Genomic DNA, 15,562 nt, shown 5'->3' with positions numbered 1-15,562 from the left:
CTTAGCCCTAGTTTGAGAGGATTGACTCTGAGGATATGCAGGTGGTTGACTTTCTGTGGCTTCATGTTGCCAACATTTTCGTTACTACATCTACATTGCAGATTGCATCTTAGACTAGAAATACGCAAGGCAGCTTAATATAACCTTGCTTAGTACTGGAAGGCACCTAGCCATGACAGAATGGACTTCCACAAAGTCTGATTTATTCTGCTTCTTATTTAAGGCTAGTTAGAGTATTTCTGAACAGTAATTCAATCAGCTGGCTGTGTAGATATACTGCCAACCAGGGTATTAAGTCATGGCTATTGTCATAGTCATGCTGTGCGACGCCTACATATATGCTGTAAGAAGTGGACTTAGGCAATATATTTGTATCTCATGGGTCATTAAACAGGCATCACATATCAACAAGCTTCCATCAGTATCAAGTAGGACTAGAATTTAGGTAATGCTGAATACCATACTCAACTTTACTTAAACTCTTCCTTGATTAATTTGGAGCACTTTTGTGGGGATGTAATTTCTTCTTTTAATACTGCCTTATTTAGCAAACTTTTTTCAAGTTTTCAGAATTCTAATTTCTGTTTTAATACATGTGATATAGTGCAAAATAAAAGTAAATTGAATCGGAGGAGCAGCTGCTTTGAGTGAAATCTTGGACCAAACATCCTGAGAATGAGTGCAAGCTTCTGGCAATCTTACAGAATGATGTTATCATAAAGTGCTTATTCCAGAAGAAGTAGCTAAGTTATCTGGTCAAGCTACTTGATGCCTCACTGTTTGACTTCTGTGATTGAGGGCCAGAGTTTCACATAGTGCTTGGGAGCCTGAAGTTGCAGGAAAGTATTTTGGGAGTTTCTAACAGGTTTTGAAATGTGTATTTTCAAGCACCTAACTCTCATAGAAAAACTCAATCTGAAGATTCTTGAAAATGCCAAGGGTGGCTTCATAAGGTCTTCATGCCCTTTGGGTTGCTCTCCCATAAGCATACTCAGAGACATATTTAATTTTCCATCAGAATTACTAGTGCATATGGGAGCACAGCAAGCTTTAAAAAACCCTTTCACCCTGAGGACAAGTTGCATTGTTCAATGGAGCTCTAGATTGACACCAGCCAGATAGCCAAGAGATCTGGGCTGTGCACCTAAACCACTCCCTGCTTCTCTGGGTGAGAATGAGGGAGCCAACTAGGCCAACACCATGGCTAGAAGACACACAATTTGGGGTGTCTTCTTTTCCAGTCTTTTGGTTTGATCTGATTAACTTATTGCATCTAATTCTGAAGATTTTGACATGTGAATTTTTCAGACCATAAGCTCCATGGCATGTGTAATGATCATGGCTACATGTTTAACTATTATTACTTGGCAACGGTTTATCATGACACAAAAAGTTCTCCCTCATAGTCATAAGAAAAGCAACTCTATTCTGAGGAACCAGCTCTTTCACCAAATTCACAAAAGATCGGATGTCAACTGGACATACAAAAATTAAATTCACTGTAAAAGCTCTTGTCTGAGATGTGTTTTTCCTCCTGAGATTAATTTTGTTTTTATTCCATTTGAATGAGACAAAATGCCCTTTGTGTAGCACTTTATAATCCAGTTGTTTTAAAAGGCTCTTGTGGAACATTGCAGTGCTTGTATTTTATTGGAACAATGATATTTGAACAGCTGAAAATGGTGAAGATTTCGTGGAAATAAAAGTGGTATTAAAATTCTGAATTTTTGAAAACTGGGGCAAGTGGGCACTGGCAGTTCCCTGTGGGTGCCTGAGGATGCAGAGATACACTTCCCAGGGATATTTTCTGTATTAAATCCTACCAAATTGTGAATAAGGAATAATGGGCTATTTATTTTTTTCAAGACAATACCAGGGTCACCAGAATGCCACACAGTAATTTGCATCAGCCAGCCAGGTCTAAGGAAGTCTTCGTCATTGGAAATCTCACCTGCAGTTATTTTACTATCTCCTGTAAACTTCCTCCAAAGCTAAAATCTATCCAAGAGGCAAGTGTCTTACCTCACAGGAGGTGCACTGACAGCTGTGTTACTACCCCTGCAGCACAATGAAGTATGTTTTCTTCCCTTGAAGAAATGTTCCCTGGGTATAGCACTATGTTATGCTTGAAAAGGGGGAATGAAAGAGTCAGACAATCTGAATGTGATAGGGAGGAAGAAAAAGGAAAGAAAGGCACCTCACTTCAAAATGGGAGGTGGCAGGAAGATGGATGAACTGAGGATGATGAATTTGGGAAGGGAAATGAGTTCTTTCAAGATGAGTGACCATGCTTTCCCTTTCATCTTGCTCACTGACTTCCTTAGGCTTGCGCTTCCCAAGTTCTGGTGACAGATGAAGCAGCCCGTGCTTGCACTCCTGGCTGGAGTGTTCAGCAGGGGGAAAGGCTGGAGTGCAGCACCTTTGTGTCCCTGCAATGGCTAGCAAGGAGGTGAAGTCTCACTTTCACCAAAATTGGGTCACATCAGCCCTTGATCGGTAGTGCTTCTGCTGTAGATGCTAATGGCAGGTATGAGCGTGTTGATTAAAGGTGGTCTACAGCTTCTGCTGCTCCTTTTGTGCAGGGAGAGTCATGTGCTCTGCCATGACTGTGTCAAGCTGGAATGGCAGAAGTGAGAGCATGGACATGGTGATCAGGACCTCGCTTCAGCAAGGTGCTGAGGCATGTATCTGAATCCAAGCGTTCAGCAACGTGCTAATATTGGACCCACTACTGACGTTTCCCTGACAGTTGGGTCTGCCTTCCCAATTCTGTTTCTTTTTGGGTGAAAGTGGGAGAACAACCTTCTATTCTTTTTGATATTTGCTTGACACACACTTCAGATAGGGACCGTTCTTTCCTTTGTAGGGTTATTCAGTAAGTTTAGCTGTTTGTGAGGCAAGCTGAAATTCTTCCATGGTGAAAGGTCTTCTGCATGTGCCAAGTATTAATATTTTGAAAATATAAACTGTATTTAGTATAAAACAAGGCTCTTGTGCATAATTGTATTAATTTTGGCACTATAAGTTCAAGGATAAGCATGCCAACTCAGTATTCCTGGAATAATAAAAATATGTGATTTCTTAAGATTCTGTTTTCAGTATATATTTTGAGGGCCCCATCTTAAGCTAACAAGATGATGTAACCTGTTTTTGTCTCTTCCTCAGCAGATGTGCCTCAGGGCAAAGGTTGGTGTTCAAACAATGATTTTATTTTTTTAAAACAAAGTTGATTGTAACATGAACTGCTTAATCTTGAGAAGCTTTAACAGGATGTTTGGTAAATGTAAAAAATGTTAACTTACAACCAATGTCTGTGATATCCCAAAGAGTCTCAGTCAAGAGCACATCCTTAGTAGCTTTACAAGCTCTAGATTTGCTTAACTTAAATTAATTTTAAGCTCAACTGAAGTTTAAAATTACTGAAACTGGCTAATGCTATTCTCTCTAAAGACTGTGTGCCACTGGCATTGTGCTTTTAAGGATGAAACTCCTTTTACCTGGAGTGTAAGCACAAGAGAATGAGAAAAGGCCCTTCTGAGTAAAAGAAATGAAAGATTACCAGTCTTTTACTCCCACAAATAATCTTTTTTTTTTTTCTAGTTCATCTGGGAGGGGGTGATCGGTATGTTATCCTTAGTGCTGGTCCCAGAAAACAACTAGGAGCTGCAATGAGTGGCATCGGGTGTAATGGTGGAACTGTCACTAGTTTTGTGTGTTCTGCCCTCAATATGGTTGGTCTGGCTGAAGGGTTTCATCAGTGCCGTCAGGCATCTTGGTCCATTCTGATGTTTGTCATACTGTAGTTCTACTAGCCACATTTTTTTTCCTCTTTCTCTGAAGCCTTTAAAGACTCTACACTCTTTACAGAGACATTATTAATTCATTTTTTTTTTTCTCAGAGAAAAAAGGATAAGTGAAAGAAACTCAATTAAAATTTCAGGGTGTCAGAGATTTTTCTGATTTTTTTTTTCAGTAAACTACTGTTGTGTATATATATAGTACAGTCCAAGGTGGCATGGTTGTCAGGTTTTATCAGGAGTTCTTAGAATGACTCATATAACTCACTCAGCACATGCAGATAAACCCTTGATATCCCATTACAACAATGTGTAATCTCTTGTAAGCCCCTCAAACTACCCCATCAGTATGAGTGCACACATACATGCCCCCCCCCCCCCCCCCCTCCACTGAAGCAGATGCACTAGGAAAGTTTAGCTAACAGCCCTTCTTCCCCCATCCTGCCACTTGTACCTCTGAATCCGGTAATTTGCTAAACCTTATGAGAGCAGCTCAGAAGGTTTAGCACTTCTTTTCCCCTTCATGATAGTGGAGTGCTACAAATGATCATATGTCCATAACATCAGGACAAAATATTCTATCTCTTTTCCAACATCTTAACAGCTTTGCTTTCCCTAAGATTAGGGGGTGAAAGTGGCAACTATAATGCAACTGACATTTATGATAATGCCACATGCTGTCACTTAGAATCAGATGTACTATAGGATTAGTAGTAAATGTTGTAAAAATGCCAGGAGCCTCCAATGTATTGGGCCTGATTCCTTATTTTCTTATGCCAGTGTTAATTCATTGACTTCCTCTATATGCCCAGCATCCAGGGATTTGTAAAAGTCCCAAGGCAGTCTTAGGCAAGTATAGCTCATGTCACTGCCCACTGGTTCTTGTCAGAAGTGTGTCACTTTGATGACAAGCTCTGGTATCTCTTCAGGGTGATTTTTTGGGTCTGTTTTGTGGTTTTTTTCCTTTGTTGTCTGAAAACTGATTAAATCAGTTCTGAGTACTAGCAGGCTTTCTGCCATCCATGTGTCTACCAGAAAATAAAGCTATTCAGATGATCAGTCTCTTCAGCTGGAACTTCACATAGAAAGGCATTTATAAGCTCTCATGATGAAGCCTAAGCCTCAAAAAAATTCTCAGTGATGTAAAGGATGTTATTTGAAGGTAATCAGAATTTTCTTTTTTTCCTCTCTATTTATTTCTCTATATATCTGTATATAACAAGTATAGTGTGAGTTCTGAAAGATACTGGGCATTAAGCTCTGACACTGTAGAAACCTATCACTCTGAAGAACTTGGACTGAGTCTGGAGGAATCACAGTTAGCAATGACCCAATCAATCTCTATTCTCTTTCTGATTTGGCTAAGTAAAGGCAACTTCTACCTTGTGTTTTCCAGCATCCTTTAGGGCTTTCCAGATTAGGTAAAATGCAGCAGTAGGGAAAAACAGCACTTTTTTGTTTTCAGTAAGGACAACACAATCATAAGGCACAATGGGTAGCTCTTTAAATTACGTGTGTAGTGTGAAAAGTGATCTGGAAAACAGCAGCTTTTTATTTAACAATCCTTGTCCTTTGGTGTGATGTAAGGAAACTAATCTATTTCTTCTTGTGCATTGTGCATTGTCGACACTGTTTAATATGTTCCGATCAACTGCACCAATAATAAGGCACTGAAATTTGAGTTATACATGGGTAGCAGAAAGTATAATTTGAAGCCAACGGGGCTGCACAGGTGTAAATGAGGAGTTACCTTGGTCTGCAGCTCTCTTTGTTGAGGATGTTCAGTGAAATGAAGAAAGTTCAACTTCACTCTGAGAATCCAGGGTGGATTTGCAAAGCTTTGCAAATTGATGGAAAAACCATAATTAGACTGAATGCATTTGATATGGAATTGGGAAGATGATAAAAAATTGGATTTTTGGAGAGCAGAACTGCAGTTTAATAATTGGGAGTATGCTGTAAAGGACTGGGATTTTTGGTCATAGTAAGGAAAGTAATTGACTGCAGATGGAAAGATCTGGACAATATACATATGTTGGCAGTAGCAGCTTTTAGATTCAGGGGTGCAGTGTTTGGGACTGTGCAGTGTGGTTATTCAAATTTATAAGCACACTTTTATTAGCATGTAAATTTAAATGCCAAAGGCATAAGCCACACTGCTTTTAACCAAACCAAACAAAACTTTATTTGCCAAGATGATTTGAAAGAGGCTTTTAAAAACATTCCCCACTATAGCATGTGCTTTTCTTACTTTCTTGAAAAATTTTTTTCTCAGAAAATAAAATTTCCTTCTCCTCTACTTTGCAGGCTTCTGTCTGTGCACTGGGGTGGCTTAGTTCAAATCCTTCAGTCTCAACTGGTGGTATTTCTTGCAGGTCCTTATGTGTAAATGGATTTTGGTAAGCCAAAAGACCTCTTCCCCTCTTCTCCTCCCCTGTTCCCTTACTTCTTCCTCACATTTAGAATGGTATCTAGGGGGGACAAACAAAGTGATTTCAGGCAGAATGTCTGTGTGAATTGGAAACTCCTTAACAGATATTTGTGCACTCTAGAAGTCATCAATTAGACCTCACTCCAGATTTCTAAATCCTCACTCAAAATGCAGGTTTACTTTTTTATTTGGAATATATAGGAGCTTGGTCTCTCTCACTGATAGTGACTATGACAAAAGCATCAGAAATGAAAACAGGAATGAGAAAATGTCATCTTTGTACAGAGGAATGGAAGACAACTGGGTGTAATTATACTTGGTGCCTTGCTGGCAATATTTAATAATTTCATGAGTGATTCTCACATAAACTGGCTATCTTTTCTTCCTGCACGTTTCAGCTGAAAACATTTTACATATTCCCCTGTACTAATGGAAAAGACTGCACAAGGAGAGAAGCAGATTTTGGCTGATGCCTAGTGTTGAGTGAATAGAAAGTAAAAAATAAAAATATTGCACTCAACATCTGGATTGGCCTCAGCAGAGTTGAAAGGAGTCCAAAATGTTTCCAATCTTGTGTGCTGAGTAAAAATGACATGGAAGTCATCTTGGAAGTGAATACTCTAAGGGGAAAGTATTTTTTGGCATTCATATACCTTTATTTCTTCAGCAGAATGTTACTTTGAAGTTGGGGGAGATAAGGAATTTTTAGAATTTTCCCTCATCTTATTCTGAATGCTTAATATTTCTAAACACCATTATAGAAGGGAAATAAAATGCTAAAAAATATTAAAGTACTCTTAAAACAAATTATTCAAGAGACCTGCTATGAATTATCCATTGATACAAACATAAATGAATAGCTTTCTATCAGGTGTGTAAGCCATCTGAAACAGCTGGACCAGCTACAGAACATTAGATTTGCCATCAGGTACCTAATCTGACATGAAGTATATTGTCTTCCCTACATCCAGTTGTGTGTGTGTCTTATTGTGCTGCCCTCATTCTCTGATGTGTCAGCATTTGTTATGCCGCCACAGTGGAAAATAGGATGTCAAATAAGCAAGGTAAGTTTCTCAAGGCAGGTGTTTTATCTGTAAAATATTGGCCAAATCAAAGAATTACTGATGCAACGATGAACTTATTTTTTCAATACGCACCCTTTTCATCAGTAAGCAATAATTTGCAGGATCTAAATGCTTCCATCTGGAATTTGAGATCCATAAAGCTTGGGAGGCCTCTTGAAATAGCACACTGTTAGGAAGGAGCTGTGCAAAGGCAACTGCTCCTACCTGTGTGTTGGTGTCTGGTTCTGATTGACTGGCAACACAAAAAATCAATATTTTTCTTTAATTGAGGTTCTCTTGGGGTCAGGAAATGTGGAGACCTGATAACTTACTAAACTGTGTCTGGCCACCACCAGCAATGGCAGCAATTAAACACAACCCACAGCCGGCAGTTAATCCCAATTTGTTCCCTTGCCTGGGCGTCTGTGAGTGCAAATTTGGTGAAACAGGTATGTTTGAGGATGAAGTATGTAAAGCATGTCAGCCTGACGCTTTTCCCACATTTTCCCAGCAGTAGCAATTACCAGCTTCAGTGATATTTGGGATTTCTGTGTGGAACAAACTTTGTATTCATATAAAACTTCACAGCTCCTAGGCTTCAGGACCATTGTACCGAAATGTCTGTGACTCAGAGGTACCTGAGAGTCCCAGGGAATATGATAATCTCTTTTCTGGGAGTAGGAGAAAGAGGAAAATGAGGTTGACTGAGGTCGAATAAAATGCTCAAGCAGCACATGAAGCCACAAATTCAGGTATTAATTTGGACATTTGTGGGGAGTCTGGAGACCATAATCAACACATACCCAACCTCACAAACCCAGTTAGATTTGGCACAGAAATCTACCAGAGATCAGAATTTGACTGTCCTCCTCCTGGTCTGCTGCAATTGCTGAAACCTCACATCTTGCTTGTGTATTCCCATGGCCAGGACAGGTTGTTCCCTGACCTCTAATTGAGGGTGCCTCTATAGGCACGTAGCTATTGACCTGGCTTCAAATGTGGTTCACACAGGCAGTTTCTCACTGGTGGGTACAGACAAAGCAGAGCTTGCTCTCTCTGTGGCTTCTATAGAACCTATAGGCTTCTATAGCAATTACTTTACTACCACTGTGCAGCCTGATGAGAGGGGATGTCCATGGGGGATTTTCTCCATGTTGATTTCTGATGGGTCCCCTGCAGCCCCAGTTTAGCCAGTAATACCCTTGCAAAGTCTCATTATTATTTCCCTCTCTCTGAAGGTTCTCAGAAGCAGTTGTTAGCTTGGTGGTCTGCAAAGCATTAGTATAGTGAGGGTTAAACTTAAATATTAAATCTAATTCACTGTTTGATTTTTCAGTTTTGAAGAGTCTTTTTCATTTTATTTCTCCAGCCAAAGTAAGTTTAATAATTATAATCTTTTTTTATTTGAGTCTAGATACTGAAAAGAATAGGCTGAAGTTAAGACAGTATGATTGGTAGGAGGAAAATGGCAGTAAAAATCAACAGTATTTACTTTTTCAGATTTTTGTTCTTTAAAAGCATTTTTGGTGGAAATAGTCTGAAGGGGGAATGAACATGTATTTCCATATTTACAGTAGCACAGTTAACTTTTCAAAAATTTTTATGTGCATGTGTGTGTGTGTGTGTGTATAAATATATTTATATACCCACATTTACTACATACTGACTTGTGAACTTTTAACGGTATTGGTTCAGGCTACGTTGAAGTATGTGCGGGTACGTGTATGTGTGCCCATACTGGGACATATTGAGAAACTAGGAATGTGTTAGCTGTTTTACTTGCCTGAAGCATGACTGACAGCACTGTTGTTTTTCTCACTGGTAGCAAGGTCAGTGGGCTGCATGACCAAATTAAATATACTTCATGGGAACTGCAACAGTTCACTTTGCAGTGAGCTGTGAGCAGAGTAGGGTTTGCCCAGAATATCCAGCGCCAGAATATCACCCTTTGTCACCAAGTGCTGCTGGCTGTGTCTTCCTCTTCTCCGGCCCTGAAAATGAAAAATAGTAAATACACAGTTCATTTGCTCTGCCTTTCACTTTCTTTCTGTGTATTAAGTAATAAATTGGCTAACTGTGACACAAAGCTGCAGAGCTTGGCTCCCACTGGAATTACCTATTAGAACATGCACCTTGCTGTAACATGCAATGGGAACATCTTCAGTAGTGGTAAAGCTACCTCACTATATACATATACATATGTACATAGTGCAGTATCTGGTGTTATCAGGTGTCTTCTGTCCATTCACAAGTCTTCAGGAAGCTTGGCTGAATAATGCACTGAAATATCCACTGATTCTGATACGGTGCACTCAGTGATTTTCGGTAGAGGTCAGGTTTTAAATACAGGCATTGAGGACAGGGGAAGAAGCTTTTGGAGCTATGTTTGAAACCTGCAAACATTGCCTTGGGAAAAGAGCTAATTCAATACGGGCCCAATGCAAACTCTCCTGAATTCAGTGGAAAGGATCCCACAGAGTTCAGTATGCTTTGGATCTCTGCCTAGTTGCAGTGTTTCTTAAATAGCTCCAAACTTACTACAGGGACTATTTACAATTCACAAATACTGTGATTAAGTTAGTTATCTAAGGCAGCTGGCAAAATTTTAAAGGGTGACCATACATATGGTTGTATTTATAAATAAGAAGTGATTTACTGAACTATATTACTTTTTTTTTTTTTTAAGAATATCTACTTTATAAAACTCTGTAAAGAAAAAATGTCAAGATCAGTTGTCTTTTTTACTAAATGAACAGTGGAGAAGTTACTTACATCAGATTTTTAATGTTCTAAAGCATTTTAAAAGCAATTCTTTGGAATTCCCAAAGAAAGTGCACCTGAGAATTAAATGTAATAAACAATGACACTTAACTGCCTCTGTCGCACAGACATGTTGGACATTCATTTTCTAAAATGCCCTTTAGTAAAGAAGCTCTGATTGTAATAACTTCAAAAATGGGTTATAGCTTGAAGCCTTAGATGAGTATTTAAATGACCAATAAAGTGAAAGCATGATGAATGTTTTATTTTCTAGTCTGGAAACAGATCTTCAACAAAGACCTCTTCAATAACAGGCATAGGGCTGGCTACTACCAGTGGCTATAGAGTATAGCAGCAAATTTTGGGTCAAACATCTGGACAAAGCTTGCTGAAGTCTCTTCTTGCATGGATTTCCCTTCTCAGTTTAGTGGCAGCTGTGCCTCTTCCAGTTCTTTTGTGTGTGCAAAGCTTGGATGCATGCTTTTGACAAGAGCTCAGTCATTTGCTTTCCAGAAGCAACTTCTCTGAATTTCCTCATCATGAGATCATTCAGCTAACACCATCAGTGATTGCCATCAATCATTTCAGACACCTTCATCAGAAAGAATTGTCCATTGGTGTTGCTTGCATGAATTGATTTTCTTCTTCCTTTGGGCTTCTCCTTGTTAGGAGAGTTGTGAAGCTTAACATGTACTTGTAAAATGCCTTAAGATTAATGGGTTAAAAGGGTTCTTTATAGTAGCATAGACATAAAGTGTTCTTTCTACTAAACATTCTGTCACCGTGCTCCAGAAGTCTCTAGACCACTCTATATTAGGCAAATGAAGTGAATATAACATGCAGGTGCCTTGGGACAATCAGGTTTGCTTTTACATGGATAAGTATTTTTACACAATTTATTTAAAACTTGGAAGCCTTAAGCAGTCAAACTTACAAAGATTTCATGAACTAATTGCAAATATTTTATTTCTGCATACTTTGGGATGACAGGTATAATAGTCACATCTTAGTTTGGGTTACAGGACAATGCATTTTGAAACCAATTAATAATAGGTAGCACTGTGCAAGCTCTGCAGAGCACAGAGCCTGCTGAGCAAGCTGTCAAATATTTGCCATGGCACACAGAACCCTAGCATAGTCAAATGAAAAGGAAATATATGCAGGCCCATAAAACTAAATGGGAACTCGATGAATCACCACTTAAAAGCTTGGTCCCCACTGGCTGCAATAAATGGTTTAATTTTTTTTTTTTTTTCAAATTAAGCTTGTGCATGAATGAACATGAAACTCCATGCAGGTTGTGTACACATCCCTTAGTTGCACATGCAAATTGTCACTTGGACATGCATCAGTTTGGTTAGATCAGCAACATGGTTAAGCTTAGCAATGAGCTTGGAGATGAGACAAATTGGCATGGAAGTGTAGGGAAAGTTTCCACAGCTGCTGTACCACTCCTTTAAATAGGGAACATTGGTTTTGTGCACTTCTACTTTGGCACCTTTCACTAACTTTGCTTGTGCACAGAAATGCTCGATTAAAATAAGCTTATTGGGTGGGATTTATAAAGCTTGGTCTCAGCTGCCCTTGAGTGGCAATGTCTAACACTTTATGAATAGTGCAGTTTTCAAATAATATCCAATTTGCCTGTCTGGTTAGGTGTATCACAAAATATGGAGGGCTTTCCCCCCCAAATACACATAAAAGCCTTGTTAAAAAAATAAAAGAGATTCCATGAAAATGTGGTTACCATGGTTATGAAAACAAATTAGGTTTTTGCAGGTGCAAACAGTCTATTAGTGACCTAACTGATCATTTGTTCATGCAGTTATTTCCACACAAATCTGTGGCAATTGCATGGAAAAAATTATGTTCAGTGTGGTGCCCACATCTTGGTGATTCTGATCTTGAGGCATCAGGAGAAGCCAAAAGTTCAGTAGGTTTCAGAAAAACCTTAGACATTGTTATGGATAATGAGCTTATTCACAGTGACATTAACAAAAATGAAAGCACCTTTTTACAATGTCTGTGCAAGTCCTCCCACCCCGGGGAGGGGCGCGGAATAAAACTGTATCACTGTCATAGGGAAGGAGAAATTATTTTTGTGAGCCAGGTATCCCATGGCTGACCAGCAAAGGTTTATCCAGACCATCCTTGGTCCATTCTTAGAGAAGGAAATACAGACTAAATGGTTTCAGGGCTCAGGACTCTTAGCTGTTGCATGTCTTGAGAGAAATTATTATAATTTGTGTCTAATTAAGCTGATGATGCTATTGTTTGACCTTTTAAAAGTAACACACTTTTCTTTCTTTTTTTGTGGTATGGATGTGTTTGAAACTGCTATTAGACAACCACCTTTATGAAACATCTTTCAGTGAATGTATCTTGTTAAGTAGGTATATTTTAATTTTTCAACGGCAAATCATTAGCATATGAAGTTGATATAAAGGAACTACTCTGACATTATCAGTTGTGCAAGTCTTGAATTCAAGTTGTGCATGTGATCCTCAATCAGAAAGAATTAACCAAGGTAAATATGGTTTTTATAAATGATCCATACGGCATCTCCAGTTAGCTGTCTAGATGTGGAAAGACTAGGTTTCTTGAATTTTGATGAACAATTTTGAGTTTTAATTTAAGCATTTAGGCCAAATCCTACCCCATTATGTGCATGCCTAATCCCTGATACACGTCTGTGGGAGTTTAGGGCTTCACATCCTTGATGATATTGGCAGTAGGTCCCAATGAAAAGTTCACAAAAACCAGTGGAAACCTTACTGTTGACTCCACCTGGCTTAGTTCTGGTCTCTGATTGTGCAGATTCCTTGTGCACAACTGATGGCAAACTGGCAGTCTTTGTAGTGAAAATGGGAATAGGAAAGCTGATTTTTTTTCAGTTTCTTTTTCTAATTTTTTTCTATAATGCTGATGAGTTTATTGGCTGATTAGAACTAGAAACATCTTGTCTGCATTTTAACCTTTAATGATAGCATTGCAACAGTGTGGTCACGCTCCTGTCTACATGCAAGACAGATTGACCACCAACCTCTTGGAAAATTGGATGACTGCTCGAGGTGAATTTGAAAGCCACAGAAAATGTGTTTAGCTGCATTTTATTCTTCTGCTTATTACCACTGTAAAGTCAGCATCACAGGACTTGATCAGTCTCGGCAATTTCTCCTTCTGTCTGAGCCCCTCATCTTCAGCTGTCAACACCCAGCCCATTCATCACTAAGGCTGTCAGAGCTGACGTCTGTATCTGAAGGAGGAAGGATGGTGCACACGGAAGAATCTGGACAGGTTGTCTCCAAGCTCACCTTTAGGAATGTCAATTGTTTTTTATTCGTAGCATTTGGGCTTGCTCAGAGGTCAGCAGCGTTTCCAGCAGTGAGAAAATGCAGCCTGAATAAAAACCAGAAAGTTGAAGGAAGAAGGCTTGGCTATTTGTGCTACTGCTACAGACGGGCCCCCTTAGCGTGCTATAGCGAGGCATGAAGCCACCTTCTACTCTGCATGCGTTCTTTTGTCTTGTTAACTGGAAGGAGCTGTAGGGGAAACGAGTTTTGGACTATCTTCTATGCTCAGCGGTGATGACAACAATTTCAATCTGCTGCTTAGAAGGTTAGTAGGTTTTTCTTCATATAAATAATTCCCAGCAACTGGAAATCACTGATCACCGCTTCTCCTTGACATGTATAGGTGAACTTTCCGCAGAGGATAACAGCACATAATTTCCTCTTACTTCCGAAGGATGATCAAGTGGAGGGGTGAGTGATCCTTCCTAAACAGGAATGACCACATGTATTGAAAAACAACAGGGCCTACAATAATTAACATAGCCTTTCTATATACATTATTTCACTCTATTAGCTCCTGCAACAGGCCGACAGAGTTCAATGCTAGTATCTTCCTGCTTCATATGCTGAAAGCAGGCTCTCTGACAAGTGAAGTCCTTCTGGGACAAATGAGTCAGATGGTCATTTTTTTCCAAAGAGGCAGTCTTGGCAGGTCTTTACCTGGTGCCTCAAGGCAGAAAGCTAGAAGAAGATTCTTAGCATTGTGAATGTACACAGTGGGATCAATTTTTTTTTTAGCAAAAGGTACTCCCTAATGCCTTACAGTTTTAGAGTAAGGTTCTTTATTTCAGATTTCTTAGTTTTAGTGTACCTGGGTTCTCAAAAGAGCATTTTAAAAACACCAGTAACTAACACTAATTCCACAGTGAGTTCTGACTCTGGTAGGTGTCTGGTGCTCTCTCTAATTGGTCTTAGCACTCTGACAGGGAGACCACACAGGTCTGCCTTTGGTTTGAATTGGAACTGAACTCTTGTATCCGTGAAAACATTTGACAAGTACAGCTGTCCTATTTGGGATTAGGAAACTGTTATGTGACAACAGTAAAAAAATCATTCAGAGAGTCACTTTTTTCTGACAGTGTATGGTTAGACTTCATAGAAGAATAAAAACAATAACTTGAACCTTAAAGTTACTCCATCCGCTTTAGTGAAGAACTCATTCCTTAAATGCCCATTCTGCCTAGCTGCCAAATAAAAATTCAAACAAACCGTGTAGGACTTGCTTATTATTTCCTTGGATCACACAGTTTTCTTGCTGGAAGGTATGATTTTATGGCAGCAAACCTTAAGCAAAAGCAAGAAGAAATTGGAGGAATCATGAGTTCAAAAACTGTTCTGACATCTCTGAAACATTTTGACATGATAGAAATGGTTTCTTTTCAAGTATTAATAATGGAAGTTCAGGAAATTAAGGGCTAAATTAGTAAAGTAGCAAGACATGATGTTTGACTATCTGGGGACCAATGGTTAAGTCATATCCAAATGGAATTACCTTTGTATAGTAAAATAAACAGTGTCATTGCCATTTCTCTGGCCCTGTGTCCAGTTGGCATGGTCTGGCTGTACCCATATGATTAAATTTTGCTGGTTTCCAAAGGAGGAAAGAGTTAGATATGTCTAACTGCATACCTGGAATAGTTCCTGGGTTAGCTTCTGAATCATACCTAGGAATTGATTGGGAGAGTTTTGGGTGATCTGGGCAAAAAGCATGCCAGAGACCATTCTCACCAGTAAGTAAGTTGAAGTCCCACATGAGAACAAGGGCTAGTGATTGTGGGACTTCTCCCAGCTGCTTATAGAATATTTTGCCTGCCTCTTCATCCTGGTTAGGTGGTCTGTAACAGAGTCCCACCATGATATCTGCCTTGTTGGCCTTCCCCCTGATTCTTACCCATAAACACTCAACCCTATCATCACCATCATTAAATGAGATAATCAAAACACTCCCTAACATACAGGGCTACCCCACCACCTCTCCTTCCTTGCCTATCCCTTCTGAAGAGTTTATAGCTACCCATTGCAGCACTCCAGTAGTGCGAGTCATCCCACCATGTTTCCGTGATGGCAACTATGTCACAGTTTTCCTGCTGCACAAGCTCCTCCTGTTTGTTGCCCATGCTGCGTGCATTGGTGCAGATGCACTTCAGCTGGGCTATT

General features: G+C 39.4%; 1 long non-coding RNA gene across 1 annotated transcript in view; it reads left to right on the top strand.

Annotated features, from left to right (window-relative positions):
* LOC115344207 overlaps positions 1–15,562 on the top strand; it is a 36,835-nt gene that overhangs the window by 3,754 nt on the left and 17,519 nt on the right. Inside the window, exons 3-4 of the long non-coding RNA XR_003924481.1 lie at positions 6,105–6,196; positions 7,200–7,292. This is a non-coding gene — a long non-coding RNA (uncharacterized LOC115344207). The remainder of the gene's footprint in view (positions 1–6,104; positions 6,197–7,199; positions 7,293–15,562) is intronic.

Source organism: Aquila chrysaetos, chromosome 8, assembly GCF_900496995.4.
Source record: "Aquila chrysaetos chrysaetos chromosome 8, bAquChr1.4, whole genome shotgun sequence".
Classification (NCBI taxonomy): domain Eukaryota; kingdom Metazoa; phylum Chordata; class Aves; order Accipitriformes; family Accipitridae; genus Aquila; species Aquila chrysaetos.
Note: the sequence above shows the minus strand (reverse complement) of the source record. Positions and strands in the feature narration are given on the sequence as shown.